The sequence below is a fragment of the Scyliorhinus canicula genome, chromosome 3 (genome assembly GCF_902713615.1).
Source record: "Scyliorhinus canicula chromosome 3, sScyCan1.1, whole genome shotgun sequence".
NCBI classification, from domain to species: domain Eukaryota; kingdom Metazoa; phylum Chordata; class Chondrichthyes; order Carcharhiniformes; family Scyliorhinidae; genus Scyliorhinus; species Scyliorhinus canicula.
The window spans coordinates 57,733,823-57,744,830 of NC_052148.1; the positions used below are offsets into that span (position 1 = coordinate 57,733,823).

At 45.6% G+C, this 11,008-nt stretch overlaps 1 pseudogene; it reads left to right on the top strand.

Annotated features, from left to right (window-relative positions):
• Positions 1 to 3,020: 3,020 nt before the first annotated feature.
• LOC119963620 lies at positions 3,021 to 6,858 on the top strand (annotated as a pseudogene).
• Positions 6,859 to 11,008: the final 4,150 nt, after the last annotated feature.

The following is an 11,008-nucleotide window of genomic DNA, read 5'->3' on the forward strand; positions in this document are numbered from 1 at the left end:
GTTCTAGGGCCCGACCCCAATCACATGCGCCCCTCATGGAACTTCCCCTTCCCCATTGCCCCAAGGCCCTCAAATGTTGCCTGAGGTTCTTTTCCTACTACGCCCAGTGGGTCCCACATTATGCGGACAAGTCCCGCCCACTCATCCAACCCACTCTTTTTCCCCTAACGGCCGAGGCTCACCAGGTCTTCAACCGTCTTAAGGCCGACATCGCCAAGGCCGCGATGCACGCAGTCGACAAGACGTTACCATTTCAAGTCGAGAGCGACGCACCGGATGTCGCTCGAGCCGCCCACCCTCAACCAGGCAGGCAGACCAGTGGCATTCTTTTCACGAACCCTTCATGCCTCCAAAATTCAGCACTCCTCCGTCAAAAAAGAGGCCCAACCCATCGTTGAAGCTGTGCGGCACTGGAGCCATAACCTGGCCGGCAGGAGAGTCACTCTCCTCACTGACCAACGGTCGGTAGCTTTCATGTTTAACAACACACAGCGGAGCAAGATCAAAAATGATAAAGTCTTGAGGTGGAGGATCGAGCTCTCCACCTAGAACTATGAGATTTTGTATCGCCCCAGTAAGCTCAACGAGCCCCCCGATGCCCTATCCCGAGGTACATGTGCCAGCGCACAGGTGGACCGACTCCGGACTCTGCACGACAATCTTTGTCAGCCGGGAGTCACATGTTTGTACCACTTCATCAAGGCCCGCAATCTGCCCTACTCCGTTGAGGAAGTCAGGGCAATCACCAGAGACTGCCAGGTCTGTGCGGAGTGCAAACCGCACTTCTACCAGCCAGACCGTGCGTACCTGGTGAAGGCCTCCCGCCCCTTTGAACGCCTCAGCGTGGGCTTCAAAGGGCCCCTCCCCTCCACCGACCGTAACACCTACTTCCTCAGTGTGGTCGATGAGTACTCCAGATTCCCCTTCGCCATCCCATGCCCTGATATGACATCTGCCACCATCATCAAAGCCCTCAACACCATCTTTGCTCTGTTCGGCTTCCCCGCCTACGTCCACAGTGACAGGGGATCCTCATTCATGAGCAATGAGCTGCGTCAATTCCTGCTCAACAAGGGTATCGCCTCGAGCAGGACAACCAGCTATAACCCCCGGGGCAACGGGCAGGTGGAGAGGGAGAATGGAACTGTCTGGAGGGCCGTCCAGCTGGCCCTACGATCCAGAAATCTCCCGGCCTCCCGCTGGCAGGGCGTCCTCCCCGAGGCACTGCACTCCATTCGGTCACTCCTATGCACTGCCACTAATGACACACCCCATGAACGTCTCTTTGCCTTCCCCAGGAAGTCTACCTCCAGGGTGTCGTTCCTGACTTGGCTTGCAGCTCCAGGGCCCGTACTCCTCCGAGAGCACAGACGACTCCACAAGGTGGACCCGTTGGTTGGACAGCTACTCCATGCCAACCCACAGTACGCCTATGTAGCGTGCCCCGACAGCCGCCAATATACTATCTCCCTCAGGGACCAGCTGGTTCCACACACACACACCCCTCCGGCCCGGCACCACCCTCCCCTTCCCTGGTGCACTCAGCCGCAACTCCCGCCCCAGGACAATCCGTCCTCCCCCTGCCCACGCCTGAGGATGATGGGGATTTCGGCACGCTCCCGGAGTCACCGAGGACCAGACTGACACCGGAATCGCCGCCACCACTGCAGCGCTCCCAGCGGCTGATCAAGGCTCCGGACCACCTGAACCTGTAACTTGATCGGGACTCTTGAAACATCATCCTTCTGTATAATTCTCCTCCACCCCGCTGGACTCAATTTTTTTTCTCTCTGTATTTTAAAACATGTACTTGTATATAATTCTCCACCACCCCCGCTGGACTCAATTTTAACAGGGGATGAATGTGGTGGTCACCACTGATGTATATATTAGGTGATTTGTGGTAAGGCCCTGTACTACAGGTACGGGGGTAATTCCCTGCCTGTGGCTCTACCCAGTAGGTGGAGTATAAATATGTGTGCTCCCCGTACAGCAGCCATTTCGCCACCTGCTGTAGGAGGCCACACATCTTAGTGTATTAAAGCCTCGATTGTATCCAACTCTCGTCTTTGTGTAATTGATCGTGTATCACACTGGAAGGCTCTTTCTCTCATCCTTTTGTATAATTATCTCTCCTCCTTTCTTTCTTGCCTTTCCCTTTCTTTTTCTTGGAATTATTGTTGCTGCTCCAGAGAACTTTGCTAATGCCAGCCTATCCATTTCAGATATGCCATTAGACTCATTTAAATATGCTTCTGCTGGATTCACCCAGTGCCCGAGATTCATAGCTCCACCTGGGAGATCTTGGCAGGGCTAGTCCACACAAACATGGGCCAGTTGTAACGGCACCTGGGAGGGTTTCCTCATGACACACTCCATGGAGACCCTCGGGTGGTCAGGCATTGGGCAGGGTGGCACCCTGGCACTCTTGCTGGTGCCTTGACCCCTTGGTACTGCCAGCCTTGCACCTTGGCACTGACACTTTGTCCAGGTGGCACTGCCACGCGGGCAGGGGCACTGCCAGGGTGCCAGGCTGGAAGTACCGAGGTGCCAGCCTGCCCATGCTAGGGCCGGGCCTGGGGTGGCCTTGCCCATAAGAGATGGGTGAGGGGGGCTTGAGGACCCTGGACATGGTAAGCTGGATTGTGGGGGGCTCGGAAGCTGCGGTAGGGTCGCTGAGCGGTTGAAAGATCGGGGTGGCCTTTAAAAATGGTGCCCCAATCTGCGAGTAGTTTTTCTGCACTGACGAGCTCAGTGACTAATGTGCGACCTCGACAGGATGTTCCTGTCAAAAAAACCTGGCAAATTACTGTTGAAAAGTGGGGTCTTTCTCAACGCTATAGGCGCGAAGAAAAACCCCGCTAAATGCGGCAGAAACCGGACATAGAATATTTTTGATTGAATCATGCCCCTGGTTATTTTTGATTCAGTTTGGAAGTGGCAGGAAGAGGAGGAGGACAGGTGAAGCGGAGATAAATCAGATGAGACAGTCACAGAAGCACTTCAGTTTAGAATTCTAAATGAACGAGAACCTGCCGCCTTATCCTGGGCCAGGCCCAACGAGTCCATATCCAGCTTATCCACAAGAGTATGGTCCAGGTACAAATGCTGCTTATCCTGGTTATCCACCTGCTCAAGGAAGACAGTCTATATATCAAGGTTATCCACAACAGTATGACTGGCAGAATGGACCTCCTTAAGCAGGAATAATTTACGCAGATTTACGCAGATGCTCCAAAAGACACACAGTTTATATTGTAGAGGATTGCAGAAGAGATGACACTGGCGATACATGCTAGACAGTATGCTGGACTGCCCTCTGCTGCTGTTGCAGGATATGTTGACCTAAAGCCCCACAACTAAATGGAAATTCCCCAAGTACCAGACTTCCTTGCTGCTTGACCTTTAAATCGAAGCTCGAATACCAACTTGCTATTTTTTTCCCCCAAAGGATGTCTGTTAAAGATTTCTGTTTGTTGGTCACATAATGCCTCCAGTTTAGAAATGAAATAACTGGATGGCAAGCTCTGTCAGTGTGGTGAAATGCCTTCTGATGGCCTACCCAAATAATGAGCAAATGTTAAGTTATGCAAATAATCTATTTTAAACAAGCTAAAAGCTCCAAAGGATTCCCTTTGATCCGTATGAAAATAGGTGTGACTTAGCGTCTGTTTCTGACTACTTTGTAAAATGAGTCCTAATATTTCTTGCGGAACTTGAATTGCTAGAAATGGAGAAAGTAATGTAAAAATTGCTGTTTTAGTTTTATATTTTTGGAACTGTATATTTGTGGTAGTCACCACTGTTGTATTATATTGTATATATTGGTATTATGGTAAGGCCCCTATACTACAGGTACAGGGGTAGATCCCTGCCTGCTGGCTCCGCCCACTAGGCGGAGTATAAATATGTGTGCTCTCCGAACAGCAGCCATTTTGGCAGCTGCTGTAGGGGGCCACACATCTCTGTGTAATAAAGCCTCGATTACATTCTGCTCTCGTCTCGTCGTAATTGATAGTGCATCAATTTTCCACATTAAAGACAAAACTTTTCAATGAAAAAAAATTTTTTTTTTGATTCAGTCCAGTGCTTTATAAGACACCAAAGATTCCCACTAGTGTTTTCTTCAGTTTTGAAGCAGCTTTCACTTTTAAGAAAAGCCCCCACCTGCTCCCGAACTACTTTGATAGCAGATTCGCTTCTTTACAGAAAAAAAGAGAATGGAGATAAATGGGTCATTTTCAGGCTGGAAAACCAACTGGTGGGGTGACTCGGGGATCAACAGGGCTTCAACTATTTTCAATCTACATTAATGACTTGAAGGAAAAATGTGCATTCTAGCTAAATTTGCTGATGATACAAAGTTAGGTGAGAAAACAGATTGTGAGGAGGACACAGGGGTCCAGATTCTCACCCAGCTGGGACTCAGTCATTTAAAAATGGGGGCTGGAGGAGGATTATAGAATTCTCAGCCCCATTCCCATTCCTATTTCCAACAATTTTTGCCTGCATGGGATAAGAGTGCTCACATGCAGTACTCATGCCCTATTTTTAAAAGCTGTTCTATCAGTTTCAATAATCAGATGCTGTGTTATCACCGAATTTACAGTGCAGAAGGAGGCCATTCAGCCCATCGAGTCTACACCGGACCTTTGAAAGAGCACCGCATTTAAGCCCACATTTCCAACCTATTCCCGTAACCCAGTAACCCTACCTAACCTTTTTGGACACTAAGGGCAATTTAGCATGCTCAATCCATCTAACCTGCATATCTTTGAACTATGGAAGGAAACCGGAGCACCCGGAGGAAACCCATGCACACACGGGGAGAACGTGCAGACAGTGACCCAAGCTGGGATTCGAACCTGGGACCCTGGAGCTGTGAAGCAACTGTGATAACCACTGTGCTACCGTGCTTCATAATTTAGATGTGTTTTTACTGCAGTGAATGATTATCCAGCTGTTTCTCAAAGGTAAATTGACCATTACATTGAGCAGCTCAGTTCAGTTGAGATTAGCTTCTTGGGCTCTATCACATTTCCGTATTTACATATTCTTAAATTGTTTATTAATTTGTGTGGAAATATGTTCTATTTATACAAACAAGATTTTGATTTAAAAGATTAGATCGGGGTAATTTCCCCAGCCCCATACGCCGCAGGAATTATCGGGGAGGGATGGAAAATGTGACGGACCATTCAAAGGTCCATTTACCTTGGTTGGGAATTCTGGTCTCGGAACAGGCATGAGCAGAAAATCCCACCCGAGGTCTAAGACATGAACATCCGTGAAGTGAATCATTCAAATTGGCAACTTTTAAAAAAATTGTCAACGTCTAAGAAGCAAACCATTATACTGGTATAGTTTACCCATACAGAATAGCTACTAGATTAAATGACCCTACCTCAACAACAGTTGCTGTATCTCAGAAGAGGAGAACTTTCAGAAATCAAATCCATATTATATAGCATGTGTCTGTCAAGTCAACTGAATTTGCAGTTTGTTTATTTTACAATTATTCAGTTCACTTAGAATTATTGGAAAAGCACACATTCATTTCCCTCAGGCTCTTAAAGATTGTAGGAGAGAATGTCGTTAGCTGTTTGGACATAATTTGAATCTTGTCAGTTGAGTTAGAAGGATGATATTCTAGCTCAGGGGTGGGCAAACTACGGCCCGCGGGCCGCATGCGGCCCGACAAAGGTTTTTATGCGGCCCGCCAATGAGGTGCCCGGAATCATAACCGGCATTTTTGAAAAGCCGCTGGGGAAAAGCCGCTGAAGTAAATGCGCTTATTCAATAAGCGCATTTACTTCAGCGGCTTTTCCCCGGCAGCTTTTCAAAAATGCCGGTTATGATTCCGGGCACCTCATTGGCGGGCCGCATAAAAACGCGCGTAGTGGGGTGGATGAGTGGGGTTGTCTCATTGGTCGGTTTAGTTGGGTGTGCGACCAATAGGAGTCCAGGTTACAAACAATAAGCCTTATTATTGTTTGTAACCTGGACTCCTATTGGTCACACACCCAACTAAACCGACCAATAAGGCAGCCCCACTTATCCACCCCACTACGCGCGTTTTTATCTTTGACTCGGCCAGGCTGTGCTTCTGTCAGTGTTAAGGATCAGCACAAGCAACTTGACACCTGATTTCAACAAACTGATAAATGACTGCAGTCAGAAGAATCATTCTCATTGACATTGTTCTGTTACTTACTGAGTTACTTTGTTTTTCAAATAAATGTGCTTTTTTTTTCTTTAAAGACCTTTTATTTTGGCTATTTAAAATATTAATTATTTTACTTAATATACTATGCGGCCATTTAAAATTGTGAATTTCTGAATGTGGCCCTTGCACGGAAAAGTTTGCCCACCCCTGTTCTAGCTGGTTACAATAGTTCGCCAAGCACAGTAGCACAAGTGGCTAGGTTTGATTCCCCGCTGAGTCACTATCTGTGCGGAGTCGGCACGTTCTCTCCATGTTTGCGTGGGTTTCCTCCCCCAGTCCAAAGACGTGCAGGTTAGGTGGATTGGCCATGCTAAATTTCCCTTAGTGTCCAAAAAGGTTAGGAGGGGTTATTGGGTTACGGAGATAGGGTGGAAGCGAGGGCTTAAGTGGACTGGTGCAGACCCGATGGGCCGAATGACCTCCTTCTGCACTGTATGTTCTATGCTCTAAGCATGGTCCTTTTTATTGATTCTGTAAACATAGTAGGCCATGTGGATCCTTCGGCCCAATAATGTTCAGCAAAGCTTTGTAAAGCTACTGTTTAGATTCCAAATTATAGGAAACATTTTCCTTCAGGTTTATGGAACTTAATAAAGTATAACAAAGTTACAACTTCAGTAGACAATCTATGATCCCCTTTAGCGATCAACACACAGTACAGATTGATTGCATTGTTTAATGGCATCAAAAGAGATAGTATTATTCACCAGACACTGTGCAGGAGAGTTCGGCATCAACATTCTCGACCACCTTCTGAGACTTCAAAGTTGCGAGAAAGCGAGGAGATGATTCTGCAACTGACTCAGCTGACATTCTGGGAAACAGATCTAGAGTTAGAAAATTAGCAGTAGAATAAATAAAAAACAGTGAATTCCTGTTGAGATAGAATGCAATGTCAGTCCATGTGTGAACCTCATATGTCTCAACCTTTCAAGTATCTTAGCTGTACATTTACTCTATGAATCTACAAATCTGCTGTCATTTTATTACTGCAAAACTGTTCAAAATTCAAATACCGTACTTTATCTCAGAATGTTTGACCCTCATTACTTCCAGACTTGATTATTCCAATGCTCTCCTTTCCAGCTACCAGTCCCCGTAAAGTTAATCTCTTCCAAAGCTCTGCTCCTTCTGTCTTCCTTTGTAACAAGTCCCATTCACCCGTTATCCTTGTGCTCAGTGTCCTCAATTGGCTCCGGGTGCAGGAATGCCTCAAATTTTAAGATTTGTGTTCAAATCTTTCATTGGCCTTGCTCTTCCCTCTTTCCATAACCTCCTCAATCCTACAACCCATTGAGTACACTGCATTCCTCCAACTCTGTCCTTTCACATCCTCGGTTTCCATCGCTCCTCTAACAATGACTATTGTTTATTTTGAGGGGAATTGATTACAAAAGTAGGAAGGTTATGCTTCAGTTTTACAGGGCATTGGTAAGACCACATCTGGAGTACTGTGTACAGTATTGGTCTCCTTATTTAAGGAAAGTGTAAAGAAAAAAAGCAGTTCAGAGAAGGTTTACTAGATTAATACCTGGAATGGGTGGGTTGTCTTATAAGTCGGAGGGCTGAATTTTAAGGCCCTGTCATGGAGGGGGTGGGGCTGGCAAATACAGCGAATCATTCAAAGTCCTTGACTTCAACAGGAGTAGAAAATCCTATCTGTGGAAAATTCCACCCATGGAGTCGTAGAGCTTTACACCACAGAAAGATGCCCTTTGGCCCATTGTGTCGGCACTGGCCATCAAGCATCTATCTATTCTAATCCCATTTTCCATCACTTGTTCCATAGCTTTGTACACTATGTTGTTTCAAGTGCTCATCTAAAGGCTTCTTAAATGTGAGGGTTTCTGCCTCGACCATCCTTTTAGGTAGTGAGTTCCAGATTCCCACCACCTTCCAAGTGAAAAGGTTTTTCCTCATACCCCTCAAAATCTCCTCTCCTTACCTTGGATCTATGTCCTCTTGTTATTGAACCCTGTACTAAGGCAAAAGATTTCTTCCTCTCTGCCCCATCTATGTCCTGCAACTTTGTACACCTCAATCAGGTCCCCCCCTCAGCCTTCTCTGCTCTAAGGAAAACAACTCCAGTCTAACCAGCCTCTTTTCATAGCTGAAACGCTTCACTCTGGCAACATCCTGGTGAATCTCCTCTGCACCCTCTCTAGTGCAGTCACATCCTTCCTATAGAGAGGCGACCAGAACTGGCGAGGATATTTTCTCTTGTGAGAGAACATAGAACTAGGGGGTCACTGTTTAAAAAATAAAGGGTTGCCCACTTAAGACAGAGATGAGGAGAAATTCTTGAATTCTTAAAATGATATGCCTTAAAAGGTGGGGAAGCAGAATCTTTGAATATTTTTAAGGCAGATTTAGATAGATTTTTTATTATCAAATTTACAGGCAGGAATGTGTGGTTGAGATTACAATCAGATCAGCCATGATTTTATTGAATGGCGGAGCAGGCTTCAAGGGTCGAGTGGCCTACTCTTGCTCCTAATCGGTATGTAACTGATGCAGAAACCAAAATTTTAATCACCTTCCCTAATATCTCCTTATATGGCTTGTTTTGTTTTTAGATTCATGGACATTCATAGGATAGACGGAGGACATTTGGCCCATCATATCCATACCATTCAGCAAAGATCTGACAACACCAATCCCATTTTCCTGCCCTAGAGGTTATGGCAGCCCAAGTGAATACTTACATACTTCTGAAATGTTACGAGAGTTTCTGACTCAACCATCCTTTCGGGCAATGAGTTCCCTCTGGGTGAAAATGGTTCACGTCAACTCCCCTTTTCGCCTTCTACCTTTTGCTTTACATCGATGACTCCTCATTATTGACTCCTCTGCTAATGGAAAGAATGCCTTCCTATCCACCCTACTTATACCCCTCATAACCTTATACACCTTTATCAGGTCCCCTCTCAACCTTCGCTGATCCAAAGAAAACAGCCCCTGCCTATCAAATCTCCGCTCATAGCTCAAACTCTCTGGTCCAGGCAGCATCCTGGTAGATCTCTTCTGCACCCTCTCCAGTGCAATCACATCCCTCCTATAATGTGGTGACAAGAACGGTACGCAGTACTCCAGTTGCAACCTAACCAGCGTTTTATACAGTTCCAGCATGACCTCTCTCCTATTGTATTCTAAGCATCAGCTAATACAGGCAACTATCCCATAGACCTTATTAAGCACCTTATCCACCTGCCCTGCCACCTTCAGGGATCTATGGATATGCACTCCAAAGTCCCTCTGGTATCCAGTACTGTCCAGGGTCTTACCATTCATTGTCTTTGTGTGATTATGCTCCTGTAAAAAACATTGGGGCATTTTACATTGTGAAAGGAGGTATATGATACAAATTGTTGTTGTTGATCCCTTTCTAAAATAACAATATAAGATGATAGAAAATATTTCAGTTATCAATCTCTGTAACCAGCGTGTCTAATATTGCTTTCACTATATTGGCCACTGTGAATCTTCATGCAATTACTGCATTGTGTTTTTTTTTTCATGAAGCACGTTTAATATTTTGAAAAAAGGGTGAAGAAATTATATTTAGTGCAGACAGAAAAATGGTGGTTTGCACAAGCACATCATCAATTTTTCACTTTTAAAGTGAAGGCATAAAACATCTTAGCAGCCTGAATATGTTTTTATATTTGCTCTTAGAATGGGATGATATCGCAACATTCACTTTTACAAGGTTACTCAGTTTGCAAAACCGTCAAAGGGGCTGTTTAGCTCACTGGGCTTTGAAGGCAGACCAAGGCAAGGTGGCAGCACGGTTCGATTCCCGTACCAGCCTCCCCGAACAGGCGCCGGAATGTGGCGACTAGGGACTTTTCACAGTAACTTCATTTGAAGCCTACTCGTGACAATAAGCGATTTTCATTTCATTTCATCTCATATCTGTGCTTTTTAAATATCATACATCGGGTATGGGCATTGATTGCACGTTCAACATTTCTTGCCCATCCCTAAATGCCTTTAGGACAACTGAATGGCATGTTAAGTAATTTAAGAGGCCAATTAAGAATCAATCACATTGTCTGGAGTCAAGTGGAGGCCAGACTGAGTGTGGGTTGGCAGATTTCCTTTCTGAAAGAATATTGTGAATCAGATGGATCGTTACAACAAACCGAAACTCTCTTGATGACGTATGCCTTATGCTAGCTTTTGACTCCAGTTTTGCCTCATTGAAATTAAACTCTCCAAATACTGAGGTGGGATTTGAACTCATGTCTCTGGACCATTATCCTAGCCCTCTGGAGAGCAGCATGGTGGCGCAGTGGTTAGCACTGCTGCATCATGGCACTGGGTCCCTGGTTCGATCCCGTATCTGTCCATGTTTTCTGTCCCATGTGGAGTTTGCATATTCTCCCCGTGTCTGCGTGGGTCTCACCCCCACAACTGAAAGATGTGCAGGTTAGATGGATTGGCCACAATAAATTGTCCCTGAATTGGAAAACAAATGTGGCTATTCTAAATTTATTTTTAAAACGTCTGGAGTACAACTAGTCCAGTAACGTAAGACATAATGCTGCCATACCCGGTAATTCTTCAACAATAGAACTGGTTATGATCCGAATTGTGATATCATGGGAGGGCAAGTGGTCACAATATTTGCCAACAGAAGCAATTGATTTCATACAGAAAAACAAGCTGTGTGTAGTACAAACAGGGTTGTCAATTCACAATGGACCTGTTTCCGGCACCTGGCAAAGCCCAATATCTCTCTTGCTTAGCAGTAGGTGGACTGAAAATAACTTCACCGGG